Raw genomic sequence first — 20,717 nt, forward strand, 5'->3', positions numbered from 1 at the left:
GTTCCTAGTCAAGGCGTGTCTAATGCTTGGGACCAGAAATTAGGGCCCGTAAGTTCCGTGGCTTGTCAATTCCTACGGTTTCCGGAGCGTCACTTCCGGTAAGGCAACACCTATATGAATCCCTAAAGATAGCCCGAATGGCGTCGAAAATCGCGTTCCCCTACACAATAGTCAATTACGAGTATCAAAACAAGCAACAAACATCAACACATATATAGAAAAAGAGGTTATGAATCATAAATTATAAATATGGAAGGTGTAAATATGGATTACAAACAAGCCTAGTACATAGGATGAGATCAAGCTAATTAGCAAGTGTAAAGGGAAGAATCCACCCTCGGAACTAGCTAACCGAACTCAAAAGCCGTCTCTAAGGACTTGAATGGTGGAGCTCTCGAGCTTGGTGTGCGGAGATGGAGCGGGACTTTGATGAAATGCCGGGAGCAACGGACAAGCTGAGATTTAATGGCTTGAAACGAGTCTTTTACGCCTCGGGTGGCGTAGCGGACGCCTCGCCTATATGAGTCCTTGGAATTTTAGATTGAAGAAACCTCCCCTATACGCCCCGCGTGTAGGTTGGGACGCCCCGCGTGAGAGCAGTTGACTTGGAAGACCATGCAGTCTGACATTTATGATTGAGCTTATCATTGCTTATACGCCCTGCGTGTAAGGTAGGATGCCTCGCGTGGCAGTGGGTAAATCCCACGTGGTGCCTGCAGATTGAGCAATCATTTCTGACTTGGTGTTCCACGCCCCGCATATGTCAGTGGATTTTTGCTCCTTACTCGTACCTGAAATACAATTCTCGAGAGCCGAGTTAGCTTGACGTTTTTATTTTCTAATTTAATAAAAAATAAAGATAATTAACCGAAAGTACGGATTTTATTTTTATTTCGTTATTTTATTAAAACATTCTATTTTTGCAATTAAACTTATTTATTTCATCTAAAATTAAACCGTAAATCACGCTAAAAGATAGGGACGAAACGCCCCTATCAAACCTCCTCGTACTTTAAAGTTTTACTTGTCCTCGAGTAAAAGAAATTAAAAGACAAGGGATTGAGATCATTAAGAAACAAACCGTCAGTTGGTTTTACCAAGTGCGTGATTCCGAAGCTAATGTTTTAAGCAAAGTGTTCGGCAAGTACCTACGCAAACAAATGAGTAACCAAAACTTGTTTGAGACCTCCATGATCAAATTTAATAGGCAATATTAACGGGGGTCGATTCCGAGCATAAATATGATATAAAAATGCAAAAAATGATAATTGTGTCAAACTTATTGTTTCAAACAAGTTGTGTCGATAATTTATGTTGTCGTTTTAAAAATTGACATCTCTATAAATAGGTTTCACATATCAAGTACGCAGCTAGAAATGGGGTGAACCTGACAGTCTTCGATTCAAAAGAAGAGATTGATAAGATGAAGAAATGGCATCCAGAATCAGAGTTGTTGTTATGAATTAAAGTCCCGAACGACACCACTTCTTGGCGTTCCCTCGGGACCAAATATGGTGCATCGACTGAAGAAATTATTCCGTTGCTAAAACATGCTCGTCGGCTTGATATGAAAGTTGTCGGTATTTCATTCCACGTGGGTTCAAAAGCGACGGAAGCAGATATCTACCGTAGAGCCATTTCCGCAGCGAGGTTTGCATTTGATGTTGCGGTTCAGCTTGAAATGCCCGAAATGCATGTTCTCGACATTGGTGGGGGATTCAAGGTGAACCAATTGTTCGACGAGATAGTGAAAACTGTAAATGAATCAATTGAGGAATTATTCCATGATATACCGTCGCTAAAAGTGCTTGCTGAACCGGGAAGATTTTTCGTTGAGATGACTTTCACAATGGCGACGAATGTGATAGGGAAAAGGGTGAGAGGAGAGCAAATTCAGTACTGTATTGATGACGGGATTTATGGTTCATTTAACACTTCAGCATTAGCTTTCATATTAGAGTTGATTATCTTATTAATTAGGAGCTCAACATATTCGATTCTAATTATTAAATAGGCTTAATACATCTTTAGCCCCATACACTGATCTAAAAAAATAAATTATCCATTTGTACTTTTAAAACGTTCAACTTACACCTTGAACTTCTTTAAAGTGGTATTAACCCCCCTCCCAATAATCCATGTGATGAAGTAATGAGAAATTTTGAAACAGTTGAAATAGGTATACTTTAAGTAAGTTCAGAAGGCCAATATGTCATTTGAATAAAGTTCGGGGAGGCTAATATATGTACATTAATTTTTATGTAGTAGAGTAAAAGTTCTCAATATTAAGCTACATTTAGACTATAAAAGTAAAATTAGTTATTTCGTACAAATTTAGAAAAATTTATCGTTTATCATATATAATCAAGTTGAATTTTGAAATTAATTACAAACTTAATGAGTTAATTAATCACCTAAACCTTAACCGTTTATACTACAACAAAAAGAAATTATGCTTAATCAAATCACCAATTTATAACAATTATATAATATAGCAATTCCTAATTTATCAAATCTTCGCACAAATTAAAAGTATAAAACTAATTTATCAAATTAAAGGTATCAAATTGTAATTTTACTAGTTTGTAAATAACTAAATTTGGCCAATGATGGACCTAATTATTCACTCTTTTCCTAGGCTAAGTTTGAATTGAGGTAGCCCGGCCAAGCTGGGTTGCCTCTATCTTGGAGGTGTTAATTAAGCACTTAGAGGAATTTTTCTTCTTCTTGGAGACAGGGGTCGGGCCCCAGGCCCCCTATCTCTGCCCTTGAGTATATACGTATTATATGGCTAAAGATTTATTTAATAATTATAATTGGATATATTGAGCTACTAATTAATAAGATAATCAAATTTAATATGAAACTTAGTTAAATTGTCCATGACTTTTGATTTCTCGTTAGTTACATTCAACATATTATATACTTTTTAATGAAATACTTTGTTTACTCTTTAGTAGAATCAATTCTAAATTTCTAAGTAAAAATTTAATTTGTTAAGAAACTATGTTCTTATTTCATCGAGGAGCTATAAAAGGTCACGTGTTTAATCAATAAAAATTGAAAAAGTTAAGAGGTTGATATACTTTTTTTTCTCTATATAATATCATGTGTATTCTTAGTTTATGGAATAAAGTTCAAATTTTCGTGAAGATAGGGGGACCGAAACTACTCGTGGTCATGGTGGTTCGGGCGGCTGGAAGGGCTGGACCCCTCGAACTCCACCCCTACCTGGTCTTGAAGATTTTCATAATATTTTGAATTTTTGGGGGCTTTGGAATTATATTGGAAGCAACGGGCTAAGGCTCGCTGGCTTAAAGCGGGAGATGCAAACACAAAATATTTCCATGCTTATGCTTCCTGTAAGGAGACAAGAAATAAAATTGAAAAGCTTTGTGATGTGATGGAGATTGGCCAGGTTGGAATAGTGAATTGGGGGATGTTATGATCAATGAATATGACGATTCAGGTGCGAACCATGTAAATAAATCCGTTTTTGGGAAATAAGTTAGTGTAGAATAAACACACGACATAATATTTAATACGGTTGTAAATAAATCACTTCTTTCTTCCCCCTCTCTGTGTATGTATAAACATAAATGGGTGATTCTTTACTGATGTGGCTTTTCAATATCATATGCTCAAAACGGTTTCTAAAAAGAGAAAGAAAAGGGTTTCAAATGAATTTTAAACTTAAAGAAGTATACGATTAGTCCGTTATCGCCTAACATGCTGAGTAGGAGGCCGGTGGTTCATAACCGGACGATGTCGGGGTGTCTAGTAGCCTTTCTCCGGAAAGGAGCTAGCCTTCTCGGCTCGTACCTAAGTTTCCCGAACCCACACCGGTCTTCCGCAAGGGATCGGTGTTCATTTTCCCATTCGTGGGTGGCGACTCTTCCATATCTCCGAGCTCCGGTCCTGCCGAGCAGCTTGATTCCACGATTGGTTGCTTTCGGCGCCAATCACCGCTTACGTCGCCATGAGGTTGTCCACCCCCCGGTCCGCCCGGGAGATTAGGCCGCGACACCTCATCTAACAGTGGCGACTCTGCTGGGGAAGCGAGAAATTTGATTCCGGAAGGCGTGTATTAAGCTTTTAATGGGACACCGAAAGGGACAAGGCGGGTCGCACATGTTCATTCACACGAGACGACTAAGTCATCTTTAGTTCAAATCGTTTTGATGTTTTAGGATAATGAGTATGTCGATTCACGAGTATATATTAACGCATCGTTTCATTTTCTTTACATAATTTAGGATTAGACACGTATCATGGCGGTTTGAAAACACGAACTGATTCATTTATCACATCAAAAATAGTAACGGGTAATCCTATGGAAACTTCTAAGGCTACTATATGCTGACACGGCTGACCGCGGGACCTCACAGGACCGCACAGATTCGCCCCTAACGAATGGATGGGGACCCTAGGAAGTGCCATTCCGTAGCACTAATCTTTTTTCAAATTTAGTTGTATGATTTTGACATTATGAATACACTAAGAAAACATGTTTCCTTGGTATTTAACAACATTGAAGAGAAAGGTCTAACTGTCAATTGGAGAAATTCTATAGATAACGAATCTTTGCATTCCACCCAAGTTCAATTTTTGTTATTTGAGTTATTATAGTTAGGTGATAACTGGCGACTGAATTTTAACATAAATTTGATGCATATTGATAAGTGCATAATTCGACAATAAATAATCACGCTTTTGTGCTTTATAATTGTCATGTTTTGTCATTTTTGCGGGTTTTATTGTTTGTTTTTGGTATCTTCATCTCTACAAGCCAATGGTGACTAAAGGAAGGTAAATTGGGCCTAATTTGGGTCGAGTTGATGTCGGTTCGTGATACAGAGCTGATTGGGCAAAAATTGGCCTGAGTCAGAGTTAGTCTTGCACAAGACTAAGGCAGTTACGGGCTGGCAGTTTCCTGCTTTGAATAGGATTGCTTTCCTGATCCGGATTGGACGATTTGAGAACAAGATTTTCAGCTAAAGCACGAATTTGTAGGAGACTAATGAAGAGGCAATTAATTTCAAAATTTGAAGAAGGATTCTAGAGCTAATTTGAAGGGATTTAGTTCCTTATATTTAAAAATCGTGATAGACTTAAAGAACACAGGAGTTCCAAGTTTGAACATCAGTTTTTACATTTTTATTTTTCCAGCAGAAAAACATATACGATCCATGGCTGTTCGGAGCTAACTTCATTATTTCGGTTAAGGGTTAATTCAAGGGAGATTTTTCCGTTATCGTGAGATCGTTGTATTTCCTTCTTCTCAATTTATTAAGCCGTTTATTTGTTCACCGTGTTCAGAGAATTGTTCTCAATTGATTATTTCTTCTATGAATGATAACTACAGGTTGTTTGTCGGATCGAATAATCATAAGGCTGATTTGGTTTATTAGAGTTTCACCTAAGACAACCGAACAAAGTAGCTGTTGACTATTTGAACCAAGCTAGTTTCGTGTTTGGAAGAACGGACTCAAGTTTGACAAACCTGAGTTTGTATTCCGCGTGACATTAATACGAATCGAGCTGGGTTTATCTGAGTCAAATGAACAGATAAGTTAGTTTATGATCGCCGACGCTGAGAGACGACCAACTAAGATCAGGTTCTTCTATTTTCTAAGCTGTCAGTAAATTAAACCTTAGGCACTGAGATAGGGTTGTTTATTGATTAGGGCCAAGTTATTTGTCGTGCTTAACTAGTTTACTATTAAGGAAGAACACGTCAAACTGACCAAGCGAATACATGAGAATATAATTTTATCTGTCAATGATCGTTAATGTATGAATTATCCCGCGATTCCCCTTAACTAAATTCATCAAAATATTATTCACAAACCGTCATTAATTCTTGTTTTGTTCTGTTATGATCTTTTACCTGTTACCTTTAAATTTAATAAGCTTCACAATTCTAAACCCCCAATTTAATTATTTTGTTAGGTCGTAAGAAGTTTTGAATCAATATTATTCCCTTGGGTTCGACCTCTACTTGCTCTATTACAATTTATTCGTTAGGGAAAATTGGGAATATTTTTGGTGGATTCGGCACTCACCAAATTTTGGTTTTGTTTTTTTTTAACGGAAAAATCTCCCATGAATTAACCCTTAACCGAAATAATGAAGTTAGCTCCGAACGACCATGAACGTATATGTTTTTCTGCTGGAAAAATAAAAATGTAAAAACTGGTGTTCAAACTTGGAACTCTTGTGTTCTTAAGTCTATCACGATTCCTAAATATAAGGAACTAAATCCCTTCAAATTAGCTCTAGAATCCTTCTTCAAATTTTGAAATTAATTGCCTCTTCATTAGTCTCCTACAAATTCGTGCTTTAGCTGAAAATCTTGTTCTCAAATCGTCCAATCCGGATCAGGAAAGCAATCCTATTCGAAGCAAGAAACTGCCAGCCCGTAACTGCCTTAGTCTTGTGCAAGACTAACTCCGACTTAGACCAATTTTTGCCCAATCAGCTCCGGATCACGAACTGACATCAACTCGACCCAAATTAGGCCCAATTTACCTTCCTTGAGTCACCATTGGCCTGTAGAGATGAAGATACCAAAAACAAACAATAAAACCCGTAAAAATGACAAAACATGACAATTATAAAGCACAGAATCGGGATTATTTATTGTCGAATTATGCACTTATCAAACACCTCACACTTGACCAATGCTTGCCCTCAAGCATACCAGATCATGGCATTAGCTCCGCATACTCTTAGGTTGTCTTGTCATTCGTTCCTAATTCCCCTAAGCGTTATAAAGACATTGACTACCAATCATCCAAATCAAGAATCTTTCAAATTTTAGAATACTTCTAACTCCCAAAAACGTCTCAACAACATCGCACGTAATGTGTAAAACAAGGACTAGAAGCAACTTATTAAAACGGGTTTTCATGCAATGTTGGAAACAATTCAGTTTGTCAGCGTGTAGGCAAAGCATTTACTTGACTCTGACTGTTCAGAAAGGTACTCGCAAGACTCGATAACACTTAAGGGACTCAGTACTTAAAACAACAAGTAACTTTATCAACTATTTGGAAGATAATGAGCTAGCAATGGTAAAATCTCAATGAAACAAAGCAAATGGCAGCCACCTCACACTAGTTCAAACATATTCCCTTTTTTTTCGAGGCGATTACCTCACACTATTCTAGACTTATACCAATAGTTGCACAGATTTTCAGCCTAAAGAATGTGTGATTAAACATGTACAAAACTACTAACAAAATGGACAGCAAAACATCTATAGAATGCAACAACCATATTCACATGAAAGCACTTCTAACACATCATTCCTCCCCCTCTTTTCTCCTCGCACCGTCCTCGGTGCGGAATTTAATCAACTAGGGGCAAGGGCAGCAACCTCAACAACCAATTAAATGAGAAGACAAAATATAAACAAGTGATTGAGAAGCTTACTGCCCTTTTTAGGGGAGGGGACCCCGAGCCTCAATCTTTTCGAGGGAAAGGCGGGTCAAAATTGACTGACAATATGCTTCTTGGTTAGCACACATCTCTCAGATTTCTTGTAATATGCGCTCTTGGGTGCATTGACAGGCTTCCACGGTGGTAGTAGTGTCTTCGACGAGTTCTCCCAAGGTTTGTAGTTGACTTTGTACAATCCGAAGATCCGTAAGGGGCGACTCAGTCGGGGCTTTTCTTACCGTTGTTGCCTTGGTGAAACGGGGACGTTGGCTTGCTGTCTCGGTTCCATCAGTACCATCATTGGGCAGCAACTCCTTAGCTGTTGCCAATTTCCCTGCATCCACAAAAACAAAATTTTGCCCTTCTCGGCGTAACAACTGCATATTCTGTAAAACTTTCAACCTAAGAGGCGGCGTAAGGCATGAAATGTGTTTATCAGTGCGTGCTACATCAAAATCACATAGGTGCACTGCCAATGACGTTATCAAATGTCCTAGATAGATATACATGGGTTTTTGGACTGGCTTTTGGAACTTGTCGGCTAGCCAATAACCCAGGTTCACTTTTTGACCTGTAACCATACACCACAAGAAAAACATCTCAGCTTTCGAAGTTTTTGTTGAATCTCTATTCCTAGCCGAGTAATTGACTGCTAAAAACCTCTGCATCATTATGACAACGGGGTTGCGAAAATAGTGGGCTGGTGTTTTAGAGGGGATAAACTCAGGTGCGGACTCAATTGTGTACTCCTTAAAAATGTGTGCATCATCAAAGTTCGAAGGATAATCACATAGCATGTCAAGATAATCATCAGAGGCAGCAAAAGTAGCATTCATCAGTCCCAATGCAAAATTGAACTCAGTTATAGACAAGTGATGCTCTTTATCTAACAACCTAAAGTGAATACATTTAGAGTGTATATCCAGCTTTTTCGTATCACAGTGAAACACATAGGTGCTATAGAATTCGTGAACCAAGTCATCAAACACAGGGAATTTCATGGCAAACAAATCTCTCCAACCAATTCCATCCACTAATCCATAGAAATGAGCATGCATTTTTAAATGTGTTAAAGCATCCTCATCAACACTATAAGCGGGGATAATCTTTCGGGATTTCAAAGAATTATACCTCGTTATTTGTTCGGAGTTGGAGGATGTCAGGGCACTTACATATGGAGTGGTGAGTGACCTGTATTTGCTTTTCCCGTGTCCGAGACGAGCACGTTTCTTCGATGGAACCTTAAGTTTTGGACTCGAGCTATCCGAACTTGTCGAACTAGCTGAACCAATTGAAACTTCAGTGGTTTCGGTGTCTGAACTGGAAGTGGGAGTTGGAGTTTTTTCCCTTGGGGGTTTTGGCTTGTTTACTATCGTTTGCTTGCTGGATTGAGACCTAGTGGACCTCCTAGTGGTTGTGGAAGGGATGAGGTTCGGCTTCTGCTTTTGAGACGTTGTTGCAGCTCGTGTAGGGGGTGCTCTTTGCTCTCTCGCCATCTTTGTTTTAGTTACTAGAGTGGCCGGTGTTGGAGAATCGCCAATGGTTGGAGCAGATTCACCGGCGACCACCAAGCTCAGATTCGTCGGCGATGGGTGTTCCGTCGTTTGAGGTGACGGTGGTTCCGTCATTGAAGGCGACGGCGGTTGTGAGTGAAGGTAGTGAAAAGAAGGTGGCGGTGGTTCTTGATATTGAAGGAGTCGAAAAGAAGGTGGCTGTGATATTTGGTAGTGGGAGATGAAAAAAGAAAATTAGAATTTGAAGGATGTAGTGATGGTGAGGTCGAATTGGTGAGTGGTGGAATTAAAGAAAAGGAAGTGTGAGTGGTGGAATTAAATGAAATCAGAAAGTGGGAAATGAAAGAAATCAAAGGATTGGTGAGTGGAGGCGGTGATGTTGGTAGTGAAGGAGATGAAAAGAAATGGAATAAATGGGAGAGGAATTGAAAATGGCGGTGGTGGGTTCAAAACCCTTGTTTCTAATTTTTTTTTCACTTTTTACCCCTCATTTCTAATTTTTTTCTTCTAAACACTTTTGGGCTTTATTAACTCCCCAACTCATTCTCTTGGGCCTTTATTCCTCCATTCTTATCTTTTTCTTCAAACCTGTAAATCAAAACTCAGAACTTCTAACCCTTTGGAGAAGATGATGTTAGTTAAATCAGTTAACCTACATGGAATAAAAATAAAATAAAAAACAAGATTGAATATAAATGATAGACGTTAGTCTTGTGCAAGACTAACTCTGGGCTGCCTCCTAGTAGCGCCTTTAGTTAATGTCTTCGGCTAGACACATCCGAGTACTAAGGCTCATCTCCTGGGTCAAGGTACTGCACTGCTTCAGGGACTCCAACGACAATGTTCTCATAAAATAATTTGAGTCGTTGACCATTCACTTTCTGCACTTTCCCATTCTCCAAACTCTGAATTTCCACAGCTCCATGTGAATAAACTTGGACGAATATGAAAGGCCCTATCCATTTTAATTTTAATTTTCCAGGAAACAGTCTCATTCGAGAATGGTATAGTAATACCTTCTGTCCTACCTGAAATTGTTTCCGGACAATCATGTCATCATGGAACTTTTTAGTCTTCGTCTTGTATATCCTTGAGCTTTCATAAGCATCATTCCTCAACTCTTCGAGCTCCTGGACCTGAAGTTTCCGGACCTCCCCCGCTTCATCAAGGTTCATATTACACCGTTTTATCGCCTAGAACGCCCTGTGTTCAAGCTCGACTGGGAGGTGACAAGCCTTCCCATATACTAGTCGAAATGGAGTGGTTCCGATAGGCGTTTTGTACGTCGTCCGGTAGGCCCATAAAGCTTCTTCTAGCCTGGTGCTCCAATCCTTCCTTGTGAAATTCACTGTCTTTTCCAAGATGGACTTCAATTCTCTGTTTGACACTTCCGTTTGGCCATTTGTTTGGGATGGTAAGCTGTCGACGTCCTGTGTTGTACGCCATATTTCTTCAAGAGGGCTGTCATAATCCAGTTACAGAAATGAGTTCCTTTATCACTTATGAGTACTCGAGGCGTAGCAAACCTGCAAAAAATGTTAGCTTGAACAAATTGAATCACTGTTTGAGCATCATCGGCTCTGGTGGCCTTTGCCTCAACCCAATTAGACACGTAATCTACAGCAAGCAATATGTAATGATTTCCAAACGAAATGGGGAATGGACCCATGAAGTCTATCCCCCAGACGTCAAAAATTTCACAAGAGTAAACCGGTGTAAGTGGCATTTGATCCCGCCGTCCTATATTTCCTGTTTTTTGACAACGAAAATAAGATTTGCAAAATATGTAAGCATCGCGGAATAAATTAGGCCAAAACAAACCACTGTCTAGTACTTTGTGAGCTGTTCTCTTTGGGCCAAAATGGCCTCCGCAAGCCTCTGTATGGCAAAACTTCAACACTGATTCCACCTCGCTTTCAGGTATGCACCGCCTTAACAACTGATTTGAGCAGTGTTTCCACAGGTATGGGTCATCCCAAATGTAATACTTGGCTTCAGCTCTGAGTTTATCCTTTGCGTGCCTACTGAGATCGTCCGGAACAGCACATGTGGCCAAATAATTCACTAAATCAGCATACCATGGGGTTATTTCACTTACGCTAAATAAGTTCTCATTTGGAAATTCTTCACTCAGCGGTGGTGCTTCTGTATTGTTGGGTAAACGACTTAGGTGGTCTGCCACAAGGTTTTCGAACCCCTTTTTGTCTCTAATCTCGATGTCGAATTCCTGGAGGGGTAAAATCCACCGTATCAGTCGAGGTTTGGACTCTTTTTTCTGCATTAGGTACCTAAGTGCTGCATGATCAGAATAAATTATGACTTTAGTACCCAACAAATATGAACGAAACTTTTCTAAAGCAAACACCACTGCTAAGAGTTCTTTCTCTGTTGTTGAATAATTGCATTGAGCATGATCCAAGGTTCTCGAAGCATAGTAAATCACGTGTGGACTCTTATCGATTCGCTGCCCTAGCACGACTCCTGCAGCATAATTACTTGCGTCGCACATGATCTCAAAAGGACGATTCCATTCGGATGGTTGGATAATCGGTGCTGAAACCAACTTGTCTTTCAACAAATCAAAAGAATCCTTACATTCCTGGTTGAAATCAAATGGTACGTCATTTTGAAGCAACTTACACATCGGCTGAGTAATCTTCGAGAAGTCTTTTATAAATCGCCGGTAAAAACCTGCATGGCCAAGAAAAGAACGAACTTCCCGAACACTAATATGGCCTAAAATTATTCCCTGATCAACCATAAAATGGAATTTCTCATAGTTCAAAACCATATTAGACTCTAGGCATCTTTTTAAAATCTTAACGAGGTTAGACAAACAGTGATTAAATGAGTCTCCATATACCGTGAAATCATCCATGAACACTTCAATTATTTGTTCAACATACTCAGAGAAAATACTTACCATGCATCGCTGGAACGTCGCTGGTGCATTGCAAAGTCCGAATGGCATCCTCCGATATGCGAAAGTGCCAACGGGGCAGGTAAAAGTGGTTTTTTTTCCTGATCTTCCGGTGCCACTGGAATCTGGTAAAAACCCGAATAACCGTCAAGACAACAATAAAAACATTTTCCAGCTAAAAGTTCTAACATCTGGTCAATAAATGGAAGCGGGAAATGGTCTTTTTTAGTTGAAGTATTCAACTTTCTGTAATCGATACAAACCCTCCACCCATTCTGAACTCGGGTGGGAACCAATTCTCCTTTTTCATTAGCAAGCAATCACAGTGATTCCGGTTTTCTTTGGCACGACATGTACCGGGCTTACCCACTTACTATTGGATATTGGAAAAATTACACCGGTGTCGTACATCTTCTGAATTTCCTTCTTAACAACTTCCATCATAGGCGGATTCAATCTTCTTTGTGCTTCCCGTTTAGGCTTTGCATCGTCTTCAATGTGAATCTTATGCATACACGTAGTGGGGCTTATTCCTTTAATATCCGCTATGGTCCATCCTATAACCTCCTTGTACTCTTTCAAAACTTCAATCAGTTGTTCCTCTTCGTTTGGCTCTAGTTTGTTGGAGATGATGACGGGAAGAGTGTTCTCGCTACCCAAGAATGCATATTTGAGATGGCTGGGCAGCAGCTTTAATTCCAACTTTGGCGCCTGCAAAACAGAGGGTAAAGGTTTCTTGTTAGAGGCTGTTAATGTATTAACTTCAGAAATCTTACCATCTTGTTTCAAGGCTGCCAATTCATGCATAACATCGCGTATATCTTCTCCCATCTCAAAGTTGATTTCACCCTCGACTCCGATGCTTTCTTCGATGACCACCTGCAACTCATCTTTACTAAAAAGCTCGAAAGCATGCTGGGTTATTGGTTCGAGGATATCTATGCCACAAACTGAAGATACTTCATTAGGAAATCTCATGGCATCATAGACATTAAATTGAACAGTTTTACCGTCGAACTCCATAGTTAGCGTCCCTTTCTTAACATCAATCTTCGTGTTAGATGTTTGCAGGAATGGTCTTCCCAATAGGATCTCCGATGACTGCGATGAACAGTTGTCGTCTTCCATATCGAGAACAAAAAAGTCCGCTGGAAAAATCAATCCGTTAACTTGCACCAAAACATCTTCCAACAGCCCCTCGGGGTAAACAATAGATCTGTTAGCAAGCTGAATAACGATGCCAGTTTCTTCAAGAGGACCAGCATTTAAAGAGGAATAAACAGACTTAGGAATGACATTTATAGACGCTCCTAAGTCACACATTGCCCGTTTAATACTAATATTCCCAATCTGACATGGAACAGTGAACATACCTCTACCCTTACTTTTTTAGGGTATTTTCTTTGAAGTACAGTCGACACATTGGCACCCATGGTGATCTTTTCATACCCAACTCTTAGTTTTATTAATGCACAAATCTTTAAGGAACTTAGCATATCGAGGAACTTGTTTAACAATATCAATTAATGGAATATTTACCTCGACCTTGCGAAATACCTCAAAGATGTCCTTCTCTTCCTTTTCCTTCTTCGATTTGTCGAACCGATTCGGGTAAGGTGCTGGAGTAACTAAAGGAGGGAGTTTATCTCGCTTTTGCACTTCTTCTTGAAGAATTTTATCTTCCTCGACGACGTTCTTCTTGCTGGCCAGCTTGCTTAAAACGGGCTGCTCTATTTCTCTTCCGTTACGAAGGGTGATTGCGCTCACATTTGGCTTTGGATTGTCCACCGGTTGAGAGGGCATTTTACCTTGAGATTGAATCTCACTCAGAGCTGTAGCTATTTGAGTCATCTGTTTCTGGAGTTCCTGCACATTAGTTGCAAGATTATGGACAACATCAGTTAAAGGCATACTTGAGTTTTGGGTGGATTGGTGAGGCCGTGAGTAATAATTTTGCTGTCTTGGTCCGTAGCTGAGGTTTGGATTATCACGCCACCCTGGGTTGTACGTATTAGAGTATGGATCATACTTTCTTTGATTTTAACCTTGGTACCCATTAAGTGCATTGGCTTGTTTAGAATTCTCTTCATACAAAATAGGGCATTCATCAGTAGCGTGTTCAGTGGCAGTACAAATTCCACACTTCTTCACCTGAGCCGCCTTTCCTAGAGCTAAGTTCTGCACAAGACTAGTCAGTTTATTCAATTTCTCCTCAATGTTAGAACTGCTTACCTCATATGCCTTCTTGGGACCTTCCTGAACTTTCCCAAACTGTTGAGAAGTTGCTGCAATTACCCTGATCAACTCCTTAGCTGCGGTTGGTGTTTTGTCGAGGAAACATCCTCCGCTTGCCACGTCCACCATTTTTCTTTCCATGCTAAGCATCCCTTCATAGAAATATTGGATTAGAGAATTTTCAGCTATCCTGTGTTGAGGGAAATTTTCACATAACTTCTTAAACCTCTCCCAATACTCATGAAGCGACTCCACATCTTTTTGCTTGATTCCACTGATTTCTCTCCGAATTAATGCCGCTCGGGAGGCTGGAAAATATTTGTCCAGGAATGATTGTACCATCTGGTTCCATGTAGTGATGGTTCCTGATGGCAAATTTAAAAGCCAATCATTGGCTGCATCTTCTAGTGAGAATGGGAACGCTCTCAACTTCACTTGTTCTTCCGTTACTCCTTGTGGTCTCATGTTGGAGCACACCACATGGAATTGCTTAAGATGCTTATGAGGACTTTCACTCTCTATACCGTGAAACTTGGGCAACAAATGAATCAACCCGGATTTAAGCTCAAGCGACACATCCAAGTTGGGATACGTGATGCATAGGGGCTGATTATTGACCTCTTGTACTTGAAGTTGTCTTAGAGTTCTGTCTGCCATTGTCTCTTCTTCAGATTGTTCACTTTCTTCGCTGGAGATTTCTTCTTCTTCACTAGAACTCGAAGTTTCAGCACTTTGTAATTTCTGTAACCTTACTTCCTTGCGTAGCCTTCGAGCCAGTAATTTTATTTCTGATTCAAAGAGAAGTTGTTCTGAATTAGTGGACCTGGTCATAAAAGAGAAATTAAATCAAATGAGATTACTAAACACGGAAACAATTTCAGGTAGGACAGAAGGTATTACTATACCATTCTCGAATGAGACTGTTTCCTGGAAAATTAAAATCAAAATGGATAGGGCCTTTCATAGCCGTCCAAGTTTATTCACATGGAGCTGTGGAAATTCAGAGTTTGGAGAATGGGAAAGTGCAGAAAGTGAATGGTCAACGACTCAAATTATTTTATGAGAACATCGCCATTGGAGTCCCTGAAGCAGTGCAGTACCTTGACCCAGGAGATGAGCCTTAGTACTCGGATGTGTCTAGCCGAAGACGTTAACTAAAGGCGCTACTGGGAGGCAACCCAGAGTTACTCTTGCACAAGACTAACGTCTATCATTTATTTTCAGTCTAGTTTTTTATTTTATTTTTATTCCATATAGGTTAACTGATTTAACTAACATCATCTTCTCCAAAGGTTTAGAAGTTCTGAGTTTTGATTTACAGGTTTGAAGAAAAAGATAAGAATGGAGGAATAAAGGCCCAAGAGAATGAGTTGGGGAGTTAATAAAGTCCAAGAGTGTTTAGAAGAAAAAATTAGAAATGAGGGGTAAAACGTGAAAAAAAAATTAGAAACAAGGGTTTTGAACCCACCACCGCCATTTCCAATTCCTCTCCCATTTATTCCATTTCTTTTCATCTCCTTCACTACCAACATCACCGCCTCCACTCACCAATCCTTTGATTTCTTTCATTTCCCACTTTCTAATTTCATTTAATTCCACCACTCACACTTCCTTTCCTTTAATTCCACCACTCACCAATTCGACCTCACCATCACTACATCCTTCAAATTCTAATTTTCTCTTTTCATCTCCCACTACCAAATATCACAGCCACCTTCTTTTCGACTCCTTCAATATCAAGAACCACCGCCACCTTCTTTTCACTACCTTCACTCACAACCGCCGTCGCCTTCAATGACGGAACCACCGTCACCTCAAACGACGGAACACCCATCGTCGGCGAATCTGAGCTTGGTGGTCGTCGGCGAATCTGCTCCGACCATTGGCGATTCTCCAACATCGGCCACTCTAGTAACTGAAACAGAGAAGGCGAGAGAGCAAAGAGAACCCCCTACACGAGCTGCAACAACGTCTCGAAAGCGGAAGCTGAACCCCATCCCTTCCACAACCACTAGGAGGTCCACTAGGTCTCAATCCAGCAAGCAAACGACAGCAAACAAGCCAAAAACCCCAAGGGCAAAAACTCCAACTCCCGCTTCCAGTTCAGACATCGAAACCACTGAAGTTTCAATTGGTTCAGCTAGTTCGACAAGTTCGGATAGCTCGAGTCCAGAACTGAAGGTTCCATCGAAGAAACGTGCTCGGCTCGGACATGGGAAAAGTAAATACGGGTCACTCACCATTCCATATGTAAGTGCCCTGAAATTCTCCAACTCCGAACAAACAGCGAGGTATAATTCTTTGAAATCCTGAAAAATTATCCCCGCTTATAGTGTTGATGAGGATGCTTTAACACATTTAAAAATGCATGCTCATTTCTATGGATTAGTGGATGGAATTGGTTGGAGAGATTTGTTTGCCATGAAATTCCCTGTGTTTGATGACTTGGTTCACGAATTCTATAGCACCTATGCGTTTCACTGTGATACGAAAAAGCTGGATATACACTCTAAATGTATTCAGTTTAGGTTGCTAGATAAAGAGCATCACTTATCTATAACTGAGTTCAATGTTGTATTGGGACTGATGAATGCTACTTTTGCTGCCTCTGATGATTATCTTGACATGCTATGTGATTATCCTTCGAACTTTGATGATGCACACATTTTTAAGGAGTACACAATTGAGTCCGCACCTGAGTTTATCCCCTCTAAAACACCAGCCCACTATTTTCGCAACCCCATTGTCAGAATGATGCATAGGTTTTTAGCAGTCAATTACTCGGCTAGGAATAGAGATTCAATGAAAACTTCGAAAGCTGAGATGTTTTTCTTGTGGTGTATGGTTACAGGTCAAAAAGTGAACCTGGGTTATTGGATAGCCGACAAGTTCCAAAAGCCAGTCCAAAAACCCAAGTATATCTATCTAGGACATTTGATAACGTCATTGGAAGTGCACCTATGTGATTTTGATGTAGCACACACTGATAAACACATTTCATGCCTTACGCCGCCTCTTAGCTTGAAAGTTTTACAGAATATGCAGTTGTTACACCGAGAAGGGCAAAATTTTGTTTTTGTGGATGCAGGAAAATTGGCAACAGCTAAGGAGTTGCTGCCCAATGATGGTACTGATGGAACCGAAACAGCAAGCCAACGTCCCCGTTTCACCAAGGCAACAACGGTAAGAAAAGCCCCGACTGAGTCTCCCCTTTCGGATCTTCGGATTGTACAAGGTCAACTACAAACCTTGGGAGAACTTGTCCAAGACACTACTACCACCGTGGAAGCCTATCAATGCATCCAAGAGCGCATATTACAAGAAATCTCAGAGATGCGTGCTAACCAAAAAGCATATTTCAAGTCGGTCAATTTTGACCCACCTTTCCCTCGAAAAGATTGAGGCTCGGGGTCCCCTCCCCTAAAAAGGGTAGTAAGCTTATCAATCATTTGTTTATATTTTGTCTTCTCATTTAATTGGTTATTGAGGTTGCTGCCCTTGCCCCTAGTTGATTAAATTCTGCACCGAGGACGGTGCGAGGAGAAAAGAGGGGGAGGGATGATGTGTTAGAAGTGCTTTCATGTGAATATGGTTGTTGCGTTCTATAGATGTTTTGTTGTCCATTTTGTTACTAGTTTTGTACATGTTTAATCACACATTCTTTAGGCTGGAAATATGTGCAACTATTGGTATAAGTCTAGAATAGTGTGAGGTAATCGCCTCGAAAAAAAGGGAATATGTTTGAACTAGTGTGAGGTGGCTGCCCTTTGCTTTGTTTCATTGAGATTTTACCATTGCTAGCTCATTCTCTTCCAAATAGTTGATAAAGTTACTTGTTGTTTTAAGTACTGAGTCCCTTAAGTGTTATCGAGTCTTGCGAGTACCTTTCTGAACAGTCAGAGTCAAGTAAATGCTTTGCCTACAAACTGACAAACTGAATTGTTTCCAACATTGCATGAAAACCCGTTTTAATAAGTTGCTTCTAGTCCTTGTTTTACACGTTACGTGCGATGTTGTTGAGACGTTTTTGGGAGTTAGAAGTATTCTAAAATTCGAAAGATTCTTGATTTGGATGATTGGTAGTCGATGTCTTTATAACGCTTAGGGGAATTAGGAACGAATGACAAGACAACCTAAGAGTATGCGGAGCTAATGCCATGATCTGGTATGCTTGAGGGCAAGCATTGGGCAAGTGTGAGGTGTTTGATAAGTGCATAATTTGACAATAAATAATCCCGATTTTGTGCTTTATAATTGTCATGTTTTGTCATTTTTGCGGGTTTTATTGTTTGTTTTTGGTATCTTCATCTCTACAGGCCAATGGTGACTAAAGGAAGGTAAATTGGGCCTAATTTGGGTCGAGTTGATGTCGGTTCATGATCCGGAGCTGATTGGGCAAAAATTGGTCTGAGTCGGAGTTAGTCTTGCACAAGACTAATGCAGTTACGGGCTGGCAGTTTCCTTTTTCGAATAGGATTGCTTTCCTGATCCGGATTGGACGATTTGAAAACAAGATTTTCAGCTAAAGCACGAATTTGTAGGAGACTAATGAAGAGGCAATTAATTTCAAAATTTGAAGAAGGATTCTAGAGCTAATTTGAAGGGATTTAGTTCCTTATATTTAGGAATCGTGATAGACTTAAGAAAACAAGAGTTCCAAGTTTGAACATCAGTTTTTACATTTTTATTTTTCCAGCAGAAAAACATATACGTTCATGGTTGTTCGGAGCTAACTTCATTATTTCGGTTAAGGGTTAATTCAAGGGAGATTTTTCCGTTATCGTGAGATCGTTGTATTTCCTTCTTCTCAACTTATTAAGCCATTTATTTGTTCATCGTGTTCAGAGAATTGTTCTCAATTGATTATTTCTTCTATGAATGATAACTGCAGGTTGTTTGTCGAATCGAATAATCATAAGGCTGATTTGGTTTATTAGAGTTTCACCTAAGACAACCGAACAAAGTAGCTGTTGACTATTTGAACTAAGCTAGTTTCGTGTTTGGAAGAACAGACTCAAGTTTGACAAACCTGAGTTTTTATTCCGCGTGACATTAATACGAATCGAGCTGGGTTTATCTGAGTCAAATGAACAGATAAGTTAGTTTATGATCGCCGATGCTGAGAGACGATCAACTAAGATCAGGTTCTTCTATTTTCTAAGCTGTTAGTAAATTAAACCTTAGGCGCTGAGATAGGGTTGTTTATTGATTAGGAACAAGTTATTTGTCGTGCTTAACTAGTTCGCTATTAAGGAAGAACACATCAAACTGACCCGACGAATACATGAGAATATAATTTTATCTGTCAATGATCGTTAACGTATGAATTATCCTGCGATTCCCCTTAACTAAATTCATCAAAATATTATTCACAAACCGTCATTAATTCTTGTTTTGTTCTGTTATGATCTTTTACCTGTTACCTTTAAATTTAATAAGCTTCACAATTCTAAACCCCCCATTTAATTATTTTGTTAGGTCGTAAGAAGTTTTGAAACAATATTATTCCCTTGGGTTCGACCTCTACTTGCTTTATTACAATTTATTCGTTTAGGGAAAGTTGGGATTATTTTTGGTGGATTCGGCACTCACCACATATGTATTATCAGACTCGACAGAAATGCATGATCAAGATTGTATACTTGCATGATTTTGTTCTACTGTACTTCTTTAGATTTATATGTTGTGAAAATATAATGATATATTTATGGACTTCCTTTGCAGATGGAACATTTTACACTATCTTAATCATGGCTGCCATCATAAGTGCCCTGTTAGAACGGATGTGCATTTGTAGATTAAACAGGATTTTGAGTAGACTGAAACAGTTTAATGCTCAAGAGGCGCTTGAATATAGCTTTATTGATCATAGAAATTAGCGTAGGACATATTAGAGTTGATGTTATTTGGGATGAACAAGTCCAATGAACTTGTATAGTTACTCAATCATTATCGGGTTGAATATTGCCGTTAAATAAAATATTATTGTATTCATAATCAGCTTCATCTTGTGATTTATTTTTATGTCTACATATGAGAGTTTCGTTTGCGGTTGAAAATGAACTAGTAATTTACTAGTTTAAAATCGATAATTTATTAGTTTTAATTAATAATTATTTGTATTATTTTTTAGGGATGATTGTCGTCCCTTATTTTAGAGACAAATATTTGTCACCATTATACGGGGATGACATGTCGTCCCTAGAAATGGGGATAGCAATCGTCCTTGGGAATGGGGTTGAAATGTCGTCCCTCAGAATGGGGACGACTTGCCGTCCCTAGAAATGAGGACAATAATCGTCCTTAGGAATAGGGTCGAAATGTCGTCCCTAGGAATAGGGACGATAGCCGTCCCTTTCTACGGGGACGAAAATCATCCTTAAGAGCGGGGACGACAGTCGTGCCTCTAAAAGGCGACAACGTCATTTTTTTCGTCCCCTATAGAATCGGGTACGGAGGAAACAAGGACAAAAAATGGGGACAAGAAAATTGTCCCTGAAAGTATAGGGGACAAAATTTTATGTTTTTGGGGACGATTTGTTTCGTCCCTGAAAGTGTGTTTTTTTTGTAGTGCGTAATAGACCATTTTCCTTGTAGTGAATGTG

General features: G+C 39.6%; 1 pseudogene; it reads left to right on the forward strand.

Moving 5' to 3' along the window:
* The first annotated feature begins 413 nt into the window (after positions 1–413).
* On the forward strand, positions 414–3,009 carry LOC136218184 (ornithine decarboxylase-like; annotated as a pseudogene).
* Positions 3,010–20,717: the final 17,708 nt, after the last annotated feature.

Source organism: Euphorbia lathyris, chromosome 1 (assembly GCF_963576675.1).
Source record: "Euphorbia lathyris chromosome 1, ddEupLath1.1, whole genome shotgun sequence".
NCBI lineage: Eukaryota > Viridiplantae > Streptophyta > Magnoliopsida > Malpighiales > Euphorbiaceae > Euphorbia > Euphorbia lathyris.